The 13,480-nt window shown below is 44.0% G+C and overlaps 1 protein-coding gene across 5 annotated transcripts in view; it reads right to left on the bottom strand.

Annotated features, from left to right (window-relative positions):
• COPS7A (COP9 signalosome subunit 7A) overlaps positions 1 to 13,480 on the bottom strand; it is a 34,478-nt gene that overhangs the window by 12,097 nt on the left and 8,901 nt on the right. The window lies entirely within an intron of this gene.

The raw sequence follows: 13,480 nt of genomic DNA, 5'->3' as shown, positions 1-13,480 counted from the left end.
GCCTGAGTGACTCAGTTAAGTATCTGACTTTGGCTCAGGTCATGAGCTCGTGGTTTGTGGGTTCAAGCCCCACATTGGGCTCTCTGCTGTCAGCACGGAGCCTGCTTTGGATCCTCTGTCTCCCTCTCTCTCTGTCCCTCTCCTGATCTCTCTCGGTCTCAAAAATAAATAAACATTTTTTAAAAATCTTAAAAAAAAAAGAGGGGCGCCTGGGTGGCTCAGTCGATTAAGCGTCCGACTTCAGCTCAGGTCATGATCTCACGGTCCGGTCCCTGAGTTCAAGCCCCGCATCGGGCTCTGTGCTGACCGCTCAGAGCTTGGAGCCTGTTTCGGATTCTGTGTCTCCCTCTCTCTCTGACCCTCCCCGTTCATGCTCTGTCTCTCTCTGTCTCAAAAATAAATAAATGTTAAAAACAAATAATTTTTTTTAATCTTAAAAAAAAAAGAAAACAAAGGAATAGAGATGAGGAAAGAGGATAAGGGCAGAAAAATAAAGATCTCCAACAAGAAAATGGGAGCTAATGAAATTTAAGCAAAGCCTACAAAGTAACCATGCATTCACTTGTTACTGACAGTTATGTACAAGGTCAATGGGGGGAGGGGCTGTGCTCTGTTTTTAATGTTAAGGATGGAAAACAAAATGCACTGAAATAAAGCTAGAGAAGCTGACTGACACCAAGTAGTCAGACACATAATAATATATTCATCGTTGATTCAAAAGGTTATACATTGAGCACCTCTTATAGCCAGGCATTGTTCTAGCTACTAGGCATATAGATAAAATACCTTGGTACTTACATTCTTGGTATTTACATTCTTGTGTTGAGACTCAGGTAGTACATACATATGTACATTAATGGTCAGGAGGTAATAAATATTATGAAGAAGAATAAAGCAAGGAGAGGGGTAGGGAGAATGTAGGAGACATTTGGTATTTTATTTATTTATTTTTAAATTGTAGTTTATTTTAGAGAGAGTGTGCACATGTGAGTGGGGGGGGGCAGAAGGAGAGAGAGAATCTTTTTTTTTTTAAATTTTTTATGTTTATTTATTTTTGAGAGAGAGAGACAGAGTGTGAGCGGGGGAAAGGCAGAGAGAGAGGGAGACACAGAATCTGAAGCAGGCTCCAGGCTGTGAGCTGCCAGCACAGAGCCCGATGCAGGGCTCGAACCCCCAAACTGTGAGATGGTGACCTAAGCTGAAGTCAGACGCTTAACCGACTGAGCCACCCAGGCACCCTGAGAGAGACAGAATCTTAAGCAGGATCCACACTCAGTGTGGAGCCTGACGAAGGGCTTGATCCCATGACCATGAGATCATGACCCGAGCCGAAATCAAGAGTTGATGGTGCCCCACTATTTTATATATTGTAGAAAGAAAAGACCTCTCCGATAAGGTGACAATGGAGCAGAGATGTTAAAAGAAGACAAAGGAGCAAGTCCTGGGGATTTCTATGGGGACGATATTCCAGGTAGAGCCAACTACAAATATAAAGGCTCGAGATGAGAACATACTTGATGTGTTTGAGGAACATCAAGGGGGCCTCTGTGGTTAGAGCAGAGTGAGCAAGGGGAGAGACTTAGGGGATGAGGTCAGAGAGAGAACAAGGTGACTAGCTCTTATCAGGCCTTGTGGATCATTGTAAGGACTTTGGTGCTTACTCTGAGTGAGATGAGCAGCCATTGGAAGATTTGAGCAGATGAGTAACAGGTTCTTACCCGTATATTTAAAATAGGAAGGCTGTGGGGCACCTGGCTGGCTCAGTCAATGAAATGTGTGATTCTTGATCCCGGGGTCATGAGCTTGAGCCCCACACTGGGTGTAGAGATCACTTTTCAAAAATTTTCTTTTTTAGTATGATGGCTGCATGGACAGAAACAATGAGTCCAGTCTGGAGTCCACAGTAATTACCCAAGTGAGAGATGGCTGTGGGTTAGATGAGGGTGGTAGCAGTGGAGGTGAGAAGTAGTTGGATTTGGAATTTAATTTAAAGCTCGAATAAAGAGAATTTGCAAATAGATTAGATGTGAGGTGTGAAAGAAAAAGAAAGAGTTAAGAACAACATCATACAGGCAAGTAGCACCAAACTGCCAAAGTGCAGATCACATTAATCTTATATAAATTTTGCAGAAAATAGGAAAAGAAAGGACTCTCCTCAACTCATTATATGGGACCAGAATTGCTTTCATAACCAAACCAGAAAAGGGCAATATTAGAAAGGAAAATTATATAGGCCAATTTCATTTATTAATAGAGACACAAAAATCTTCAATAAAACACTAGCAAACTGAATCCAGCAATGTGCTAAAAGATAATACACCAAGACTAACTTGAATTTATGTCAAGAATTCAAGGGTAGCTTAATATTAGAAAATACACTCATTCTATTCATCATATTAGTACCTTAAAGGAATAAATCACACAATCATCCCAATAAATACAGAAAAAGCATGTGATGAAATCAACATGCATTTTTGATAAAAAAATTTTTTAGAGGGGCACCTGGGTGGCTCAGTCAGTTAAATGTCAGACTTCTTTTTTTTAATCCAAGTTAGTTAACATAATGATACATAATAATGTATCATAATAATAACATAACATAATAACATAATAATGATTTCAGGAGTAGAATTTAGTGATTCATCACTTACATATAATACCCAGTGCTCATCCCAACAATTGTCCTCCTTAATGCCCCTCAACCATTTATCCCATCAGTCCACCCAACTCCACCACTAGCAACCTTCAGTTTGTTCTCTGTATTTAAGAGTCTTTTATGGTTTATCTCCTTCTCTGTTTTTATATTATTTTTACTTCCCTTCCCTTATGTTCATCTGTTTTGTATCTTAAATTCCACATGTGAGTGAAATCATATGATATTTGTCTTCCTCTAACTTATTTTGCTTAGCATAATTCACTCTAGTTCCATCCACATTATTGCAAATGGCAAGGTTTCATTCTTTTTTTTTTTTTTATCTCTGAGTAATATTCCATGGTATATATATACCACAACTTCTTTATCCATTCATCAGTTGATGGACATTTGGGCTCTTTCCATACTTCGGCTATTGTCATTAGCGCTGCTATAAACATTGGGGTCCATGTGCCCTTCGAAACAGCACTCCTGCATCCTTTCAATAAATACCTAGTAGTGCAATTACCGGGTCATAGCGTCGTTCTATTTTTAATTTTTTGAGGAATCTTCAGACTGTTTTCCAGAGTGACTGCACCAGTTTGCATTCCCACCAGCAGTGAAAAAGGGTTTCTTTTTCTCTGCATCCTTGCCAACATCTGTTGTTACCTGAGTTGTTAATTTTAGCCATTCTGACAGGTGTGAGGTGGTATCTCACTGTGGTTTTGATTTTTATTTCCCCGATGATGGGTGATGTTGAGCATTTTTTAAAGTGTGTGTTAGCCATCTGGATGTCTTTTTTGGAAAAATGTCTGTTTATGTCTTTTGCCCATTTCTTCACTGGATTATTTGGTTTTTAGGTGTTGAGTTTGATAAGATCTTTATAGATTTTGGATACTAACCCTTTATCTGATATGTCATTTGCAAATATCTTGTCCCATTCCATAGGTTGCCTTTTAGGTTTGCTGGTTGCTTCCTTCACTGTGCAGAAGCTTTTTATCTTGATGAAGTCCCAATAGTTCATTTTTGCTTTTGTTTCCTTTGCCCCCAGAGACATATCAAGTAAGAAGTTGTTGCAGCCAAGGTCAAAGAGGTTTTTGCCTATTTTCTTCTCTAGGATTTTGATGGCTTCCTGTCTTATGTTTAGGTCTTTCATCCATTTTGAGTTTACTTTTGTGTATGGTGTAAGAAAGTGGTCCAGGTCCATTCTTCTGCATGTTGCTGTCTAGTTTTCCCAACACCATTTGCTGAAGAGACTGCCTTTTTTTCCATTGGATATTCTTTCATGCTTTGCCAAAGATTAGTTGGCTATACGTTTCTGGGTCCATTTCTGGGTTCTCTATTCTGTTCCATTGATCTGAGTGTCTGTTTTTGTGCCAGTACCACACAGTCTTGATGATTATAGCTTTGTAATACAGCTTGAAGTCCGGAATTGTGATGCTTCCAGCTTTGGTTTTCTTTTCCAGGATTGCTTTGGCTATTCGGGGTCTTTTCTGATTCCGTACAAATTTTAGGATTGTTTGCTCTAGCTCTGAGAAAAATGTTGGTGTTATTTTGATAGGGATTGCATTGAATATGTAGATTGCTTTGGGTAGTATCAACAAACATCTGACTCTTGATCTCAACTCAGGCCTTGATCTCAGGGTCATGACTTTGGCCAGCACTGGGCTCTGTGCTGGGTGTGAAACCTACTTAAAAAGGTATTTTAGAAAACTCAAAGAGAACTTGTTAATCTGATAAAGGAATCCCTGGTATCACTAATTCTATTCAGTCTTGTAATGGGGATCCTAACCACAGCACTAAGACAAGGGAAAAAAGGATAAAGGATGGGATAAAAAAGAAGCAAAGCCCATTTTTAGAAAATATTAAAACGTGATAGCATATGTAGAAACTTCAAAAGAATGGAGGTGCCTGGGTGGCTCAGTTAGTTAAGCATCCAACTTTTGGTTTCAGCTGAGGTCTTGATATCACAGTTTGTGAGATTGAACCCCGTGTCAGGCTCCACACTGACAGTGCAGAACCTTCTTGGGATTCTCTCTCTCCCCCTCTCTCTATCCCTCCCCATCAATAAATAAGTAAACTATAAATCAATCAATCAATAAATACCTTGCAGAAGATAATATAGAATATATTCATGAATTCGGAGTAGGGAAGTATTTCTTAAGACTCAAATACACTAACTATGAAGAAAAAGATTGATCAATTTTACTACATTAAAACCAAGAACAGGAGCCCCTGGGTGGCCTAGTCAGCTGGGTATCCAACTTTTAATTTTGGCTCTGGTCATGATCCCAACATTGTGGGATCAAGCCCTGGCTGAGTTCTCTTTTTTTTTATTTTTTTAATTTTTTAAAAATTTTTTTTAACGTTTTTATTTATTTTTTTTTAATTTTTTTTTAACGTTTATTTATTTTTGGGACAGAGAGAGACAGAGCATGAACAGGGGAGGGGCAGAGAGAGAGGGAGACACAGAATCGGAAACAGGCTCCAGGCTCTGAGCCATCAGCCCAGAGCCCGACGCAGGGCTCGAACTCACAGACTGCGAGATCGTGACCTGAGCTGTAGTCGGACGCTTAACCGACTGAGCCACCCAGGCGCCCCTAACGTTTTTATTTATTTTTGAGACAGAGAGAGACAGAGCATGAACGGGGGAGGGTCAGAGAGAGAGGGAGACACAGAATCTGAAACAGGCTCCAGGCTCTGAGCAGTCCGCACAGAGCCCGACGCGGGGCTCGAACTCACATACCGCGAGATCGTGACCTGAGCCGAAGTCGGACGCTTAACCGACTGAGCCACCCAGGCGCCCCCCTGGCTGGGTTCTGAACTGAGTATGGAGCCTGGTTGGGATTCTCTCTCTCGTTCTGTCCCCTCTCCCCTGCTCATCCTCTCTCTCTCTCTTTTTTTCTCTCTAGAATAAAAAATATTTTAAAAAGAATGTTTAAGCCTATGATTAAAAACAATCAAAAACATCTGTTCACCAAAAGACAGGTCCCAGAACAGAAAGAAGTATTTATAACATATATAACTAACAAAGGATGTATCCAGGATGTATATAAGTTAATAGGAAATATTACAAATTAATAGGAAAAAACTTCCTAACAACAGAAATTATAAGCATGAACTAAAGATTTAAACTACAACTTCACAAGAGGTAATCCAGAAGGTCAACAAACATGAAAAGTTGCTCCCCTTCATTAGTAACCAGGCAATGCAAATTAAAGCCATAATGAAATATCACTGTATGAACAAAAATAGCTAAAATTGAAGTCTGAAAAAATCAAATGTTGACAAGAATCCAGAGTAAAAGCAATTCTCATATATAGTTAATGAGAGTACAAGTGGTTAAACCACTGTGGAAAACTGGTTAGCATTATTTAATAAAGTGGAAGATGCCCTAAGATGCATTAATTCCACTTCTACATACATAACAAATACATACAGTTTTATACATATATCTTCAAAAGCAGACAAAAGAAACTATATAGTTAAGGAATGTACACACATATGAGGAAAAGCAAGGAAGTAATTGCCGTAAAAGTCAGAATACTGCTTACCTATGGCGAGGAGGGAATGATGTATGAGCAAGCAGGAACACACAAGTCCTTTTTGAACACCGGTAAGGTTTTTTAGTTAGCCTGGATGGTAGTCACAGGAGTATTTCCTCTGTAAGTTTTCCCTTTGTAAGTACTCAATATATTTTATATTTATTTTTGTTGCATTTGTCTTTACGTGTGTCACATTTCACAATAAAAATGAGCTTTAAAGAGCATTTAATTCAACACCCATACGGGACAAAACTCTTAGCAAACTAGGAATAAAAGGGATTTTTCCTTAACTTGATAAAAGTTATTTTTAAAAAACACACAGAAAACACTATTCTTACTGGGAAAACATTGGAAGCATTTCTTTTAAAACCGGGAACAAAAGGAAGATGCCAGCTATCACTGCTTGTATTCAACATTGTACTAAAGATCCTGGCCAGCACAAGAAAAGGAAATTATAGGCATAGTATCAGAAAGGAAAAAGCAAACTGCCGTCATTTGCAGATGACATGATTGTCTTTGTAGAAAATTTAAAAAGTCTATAGAAAAATTATACAGCAGAGAGAGCTTATCAAAGTGGTTGGCTTTAAAACCAATATTGAAAATCAATTGCATTTCTATTTACCATCAAAAACCAATTTGAAATGTCATCTTAAAGATACCATTTACCATAACACAAAAGCAATGACGTGCCTAGGAATAAATAAAACCAAAGATGTGCATAATCTGTATGCAGAAAATGACACAATATCATTGAAAGACATTAAGGACCTAAATAAAGGAAAAGATATCCCAAATGCATGATAGGAAATTTCAGTATCCAAAAGATGTCAGACTCAAATTGGACTTTGGATTCAGTGCAATTCCAATCAAAATCCTGTGGAACTTGACAAGTTGATTCTCAAATACAGCAATGGCCAAGAAATGGCAAAATATTCCCCCCAAAGAGTGTATTGGCAAGGTGGCATTTGCTCTAGGAGATATCTAGGTTTATTTTAAAGCTGTAGGACAGTGTGCTATTGGTGCAGGTTTTAAAAAGTTGACTAATGAAACAGAATAGTGTCCAGAAACAGATCCAAGTAGATATAGAACTTTGATACATAACAGAGTTAGCAAAGCAGATCAGGCAGAAGGGAGGGACTATTTAGTAAATAAAATTGGGATAATTGATTTTCCATATCAAAAAATGCAAAATAGATTGTCATAAAAATCCATTACAGAAAATCAATTCTAGGTAGACTTAGGACTTAAGTATAAAGAGCAAAAGTTTAAAATCTTTTGAAGAATATGTAAGAAAATATTTTTCTGACCAGGAGGGTAGAGTGATTTTTTTTATATAAGATACAAAAAGCATAATCATAAATTAAAGGTTGATGAATATGCCTATATTAAAATGAAGAACTTCTGATAATCAAGATACATCATGAAAAAAGTAAAGGACAGGTCACAAATATCTCACAAAAGAGAAGATATTTGCAATATATAAAGCTGACAAAAGATTTGTAGCCATAATAGATAAAGAACTCCTACAAACCAGTAAGAGTCAAAAAGAAAAGGTGTAGGGGCGTCTGGGTGGCTCATTTGGTTAAGCATCCAACTCTTGATTTCGGCTCAGGTCATGGTCTCATGGTTCATGGGTTGGAGCCCTGAGTTGGGCTCTGTACTCACAGTGTGGAGCCTGCTTGGGATTATCTCTCTCCTTCTCTCTGCCTCTCCCCAGCACTCTCTCTCTTTCTATCCCCCTGCCTCACAAAATAAATAAATGAACTTAAAAAAAAAAAAAAGGAAAGATGTAGAATAGTATACACAGTATGCCGATTTTTATGTAAAACACACAAGGGAATAAGAATTTATATTACTATTTGCTTGTGCATGCAGAAACTGAAAGAATGCATAGAAATTAGTCACACTGAAGGCAGGGTTGGGAACTGGAAAGATGGTGGGTGGGGGAAAGAATGAGAACTCTCACTATACAATATTTTATATATTGAAAACTTCTCTTGCACATGTGAGTGTATTACCCACTCAAAATAATAAGTTGCAAAAATTAAGTAGTTGAATTTAAGTTAGTAAAAGAGAAAGAGAAGGACTGGGAGGAGAAGAGATGATGAATAGAGACCACCTTCTGAGATGCTTTGCTATAAAGGGAAACAGAGAAGGGCAGACACGGAAGGGGAAGGTGGAGCTAAGGAGGGCTTGTTTTCAGCTGTAATAAATTACAATACGCTTACATGCTGCTGCGATAATCAAGTAGAAAGGACAGTGATGCCAAGGAGAGGGAGGAGAGCCACTGGAGTGAAGACTTTGGGTGGTTGAGAGGCCTGAGACCTCCCCTCACCCAGAAGGAGACGTGGGCTAGGATGTGGAGGCAGGGGTGGGGGTGAGGAAGAGTTCTCTTCTGTCTGCTTCTATTTTCTCAGAGAAACAGCAAGCAAGATCATCAGCTGGGAGTGGGAAGAGTTCAGAAGGGCGTTGGACATTTGAGGACAGGAAACAGACAGAAATTTACCCTGAGAAATCCTGGGAAACCCCAATGAGCACAGAGATAATGATAAAGATACCAGCAGAGGCAGACACAGGGAAAGAATTTATAGATTGTGGAGTGTGGGAAGGTTCTCAAACTCATCTGAAGACACATTTATCACTCTGTATTTCATTGTCTCCTTCTCTAGATTCTAAGTTCCATGAAGACAGTGGTGACTTTGTTCTTGCTCTCCACTGTGTCTCCAGCCAGCAGCACAGTGCCCAGCACGTAGTAGGTGTTCCAAAAAGAGTCGTCAAAAGAAGCACAGTGCCCAGCACGTAGTAGGTGTTCCAAAAAGAGTCGTCAAAAGAAGGAAAGAATCAAGAATAGTAGAAATATGGGGCACCGGGGTGGCTCAGTCAGTTAAGTATCGGACTCTTGATTTTAGCTCAGGTCATGATCTCACAGTTCATGAGATAGATCCCTTTGACAGTGTGGAGCCTACTTAGGATTCTCTCTTTCCCTCTCTCTCTGCCCCTCCCCACTCATTCTCTCTCTCTCTCAGTAGAGAAATAAACTTTAAAAATAAAAAGAATACTAGAAATAATTGATAATGATCCAAAGTCCTCGGTGTGAAAAGCACTTACACGGGTAGTGAATACTGACTTGATAAATTTCACCCACACCCATCATTTAATGAGTCCTCTTACAGCATATCCTCAGGCTATGGGGCTTAGTGGGGCCCAGGATATGGCATGATTTGCACACCCTGCCTCACATAGTCTGGTTCACATTCACTGTGTACTGTTTTTCCCTGACCACAGGGAAACACTAGGAGGGTGGCTCACTCACTGCTGTTTCTGACCACGGAATGAAGGGCTGTCAGGGACAGACAAACAGGAGGGCAACCGCTGCAGATGCTGGTCAGAACAGCAGGCTTCCTTCCGGGAGGCGGGAGTGCCAGGCTAATGACAGTAATAATGCAGACGATGGAGGGCAAGAATCTGGAGGAGCGTGGGTGTGAGCAGAGACTCAACCTAAAGCACTCAGCACAGGGCAGAGATCAGGGATGGCAGGCAGACAGAGAGGAAAGGCAAGAGGAGAGCAGAGAAGAGAATGAAGAATTCAGAGTGGGCAGGGGTCCCAGGTAAAATTTACTAAGCAATAAATATTGAACATCTACTATGTGCCAGACTCTGAGGTAGGATACAGGGTGAACTAGCCAAATGAGATCTTTGTTCTCTAGTGTATGGCTGGTAGGGGTGGGGGGAGGCAATGAACAGTAAACAAATATAAGATCATTTCAGAGAGTGATGAGTTGGAAACATATTGATGAAATAGGGGTGCCTCGGTGGCTCAGTTGGTTAAGCGACCAACTCTTGATTTTGGCTCAGATCATGATCCCAGGGTCATGGGATCAAACCCCACATTGGGCTCTGTGCTAAGCAAGGAGCCTGCTTGGGATTGTCTTTCTCTCTCTCTCCCTCTGCCCTACCCCCTGATTGTGTGCACGCTCTCTCTCTAAAATAAAATTTTTTAAAAAGGAAAAAAATCATATTGATGAAATAAAGTGACTGAATAACAAGAGGGAGCCAACCAGGTGAAGAGCATGAGGGGTGGGCAAAGGTTTTCAGGAAGAGAGAGTCAAAAGTGCTGGGGTGCTGAGGAAATGATTTCAGATGTTCTAAAACATCAAGAAATCTGATCTGGCAGGAGCATTGTTTGAACACGGAGGAGGAGTACAGGTTAGAGGGCCTCTCCTAACAATGAGTTCAGATTTATTCCAAGTACAATGAAAAGCCATTCAAATATTTTAAGCAGGAAAGAGCATGATATGATTTAGATTATAAAAATATTACTAGATATTGTGAAGACTAGTTTGTAAAGGGCAAGGGCAGAACCAAGGGGCCAGCTAAGAAGCTATTGCCCTCTTCCAGATGAGCGACGATGGCTTGAACCAGGATGGAAGTAACATAGAAGGAGAGCAGTGGAGGGATTCAGGATACATTTTGTATGCAGAGCTCACCTTGCAGAACTTGCAGGTGAATTAGATACAGGGCAAGAATCAGTGAGAAAAGGGAAAGGTGGGGAAAGATGTTTCCTGGGTTTTCAGCCTGAACAACTAGTTGCCATGTCCCAGCATGGGTCACACGGAGAGCAATGGATTGGCAGGGGAAGACTTCAAGACATTTATTTTAGCCACATTAGTTTCACATGGCTATTAGACGTCCAAGTGGAGATGTCAAGCAGGCTGTTGGGTAAATGAGTCTGGAGCTTTGGATATAAATTTAGGACTCGCTGACATTTACATAGTATTTAAGGCCTGGGACTGGATGACATCACTGGACAGAGAATGTGGAAAGAGAAGAGAGCCAAGGACTGAGCCCTAGCAAGCACTAACATTTAGAGGTCGAGCAGAAGACTGGGGAAGGGAAAGCCAGTGAGGTTGGAAGGAAAGTAGGAGAGCGTGGCATCCTAGGAGTACAATCAGAATAAAACATGGTAGAGAGGGATGGGGTAGGATAGAGTCAGAGGGGAAGCTACTTTTGATAGAGAGGCTAGGGAAGGCCTCTCAGAGGAGGTGACATTGGATCTCAGTGAAATTTTAATGAAGAGTGAGTCATTGTGAAAAGCCAGGGGAAAACATTCCAGGCAAAGGGAACATAAGTGCCAAGGCCCAGTGGCAGGTTAAGATCCTCTAGTTCTAGGAACATAGATCAGGTTCAACGTGGCTAGGGCATAAGGAGAGTTAGGAGAGGAAATCAGAAAGCAAACTAGTGGACAGGTCATATAGGGCCTTGTAAGTCACAATAGGGAATCTGGATAATCTGAGTGCTAAAAAAGCTGAGTAATGCAACTCGATCTACTTATTTTAAATAGCATTCGCGTTGCCTCGGAGAGAATGCATTGTAAACAGGACCGGAGTGGAATGGGGGATCAAGCCTTGGGATAATCCAAGGATGGTTCGAGGTCTTCACCACCACCCTCAGCCCCACCTTGATCCCCAGAGCTCTGCCATCTCCACCAGGGACCGAGACGCGGTTAGGGACGCAGAGCCTTAGGTGACTCAGAATCTCAGACGCCGACGGGGATGAACATGGATGTCCACGGAGTTGGGTGCAAGGGGTGGAGAAGCCCGCCACCATAACCCAGGGGATCAGACTGGCGGTCATCCTCCGCTGCCCTCTCCAACCCTCCACCTGGGACCCAGCTGGGCGCACTCCTGCGGCACGGCAGCAGGAGGGTTAAACGGTGCGGGGCCCACCGCGGGAGGGGGAGAGGCGGAGACCGTGCTCTCGGAGCTGCCGCGCCGAGCCCAGCCGAGCCGAGCGCAGCCCGAGCCGAGCCGAGCCGAGCCGAGCATCTCCCGCCGCCGCCGCCGCCTCCGCCGCCGCCGCCGCCGCCCCGCGCCCCGGGCGCCCACCCCACCCTCCCCAACCCTCTCCAGCGCCCCGGCTGCCGGCCAAACCCCCCGACCATGCCCCGTGCCCCACAAGCCCTCTCGACCCCCCAGCCCCGCGCAGCCCCGAGCGCCCGCAGCTGTCGCGCCGCCGCGCCAGGCATGCAGGTGAGCGAGAGGGACCCCCCCCCCACACCCCCGCCCGCGGGAGCCTGGCCCTGCCCTTCCCCACTCGGCGCCCTCCGCCCCCCGCCCCTGCCGGCGCGGTCCTTCGCCCGGGCTCGAGCAGCCAACCCCTAGGCGCGCCTTCCCCTCCGAGCTCTCCATCCCTCCGCTGGTCCCGACTCCATCCTGCCCTCCTGGCGCAGCGGTCAGCGTCCCCGCGGCTGCCTCCATCCCGCCTCCGGCTCAGCCCTCGGCTCTGTGCATCCTCCTGCCTCGGGTTCCCTGCGCTCGGCGCTCCCTCCCTCGGAGTCCGTTCGCTGACCTCCCGGTCCTCGCCTTCCCCCCACTCTCGCCGCTTTCCAGCCTGTCCGGGGAGCGCGGGCCCGTGGGAGGGGTGGGCCCGGGGCAGCCCTGGGGATGGGGCCCAGTTCCCCCACCCCAAGGCTCCCGCCCCACCCCCAGCTCGTCTCCTGCGCACAACAGGTCGGTGAGAATCGAAGAGAGGGTGGGGGTGGCGCGCCAAGCTAGGGACTGCGGGCTTCCTGGAGGGGGTGGCTAAGAGGGTGCGGGGCTCGGGGATTGGAGTTGACGTTGGTTTTGAGTGGGGGGGATGCACAAGGCAGAGAGGCAAGTGAGTCCTGGAGTCAGCTGGCCACAGATGTCCCCTTCAGCCCTTCTTCGCTTCACTGGTTCGCTCTAACCTCCTTCCTCCCTCCTTCCCTCCCTCCTGCTCCCTTCCCTTCCCGTCCCTCTCTCCCTTCAGCCCATCAGGCTGAAGGCTATCTCTTTCCATAGCTCCATATCCCTTTACATTTGAAGAAACAATTTCCAACTCCTCCATCTTTGCTGCTCCGTGTTTCGTCCCCCATCCCTTCCTCTTCTCATTCTGTCCTCGGTATTATGTTCTCTCCTTTTTCCATTTCTTTTCTCCCCGTGCCTGGTCTTCTCCACCCCTTTTCTCTCTTCCCCTTCCACTCTTTACACTTCCCATTCTGCCTGGACCTTTCCTTCCCTGTCCTCCTGCCCTTCCCTCTTCTTCCCCTGATCCTGCGACCCCTTCACCCTCCCGGTTTCCCTCTCTCACCTGTATTCTTATATTGTTCTTCCTTTAGCATCCTCCAAGCTTCCCGTCTTCTGTGCCCACCTCCTTCCCAGTCCGTTCTCTTTCGGGACTGATTACTCTCCCTCCCCCTGTGCGCTGTGCCGGCTTCCTCTTCACCTTTCTCCTCTCCTCACTCTTAACCACCCCTCCCTCTCTCAGCCTCTTACCCCTTCAC

The sequence above is a fragment of the Panthera uncia genome, chromosome B4 (assembly GCF_023721935.1).
Source record: "Panthera uncia isolate 11264 chromosome B4, Puncia_PCG_1.0, whole genome shotgun sequence".
NCBI classification, from domain to species: Eukaryota; Metazoa; Chordata; class Mammalia; order Carnivora; family Felidae; genus Panthera; species Panthera uncia.
The sequence above is the reverse complement of the archived record's forward strand: the minus strand, read 5'-3'. Positions and strand labels throughout refer to the sequence as shown.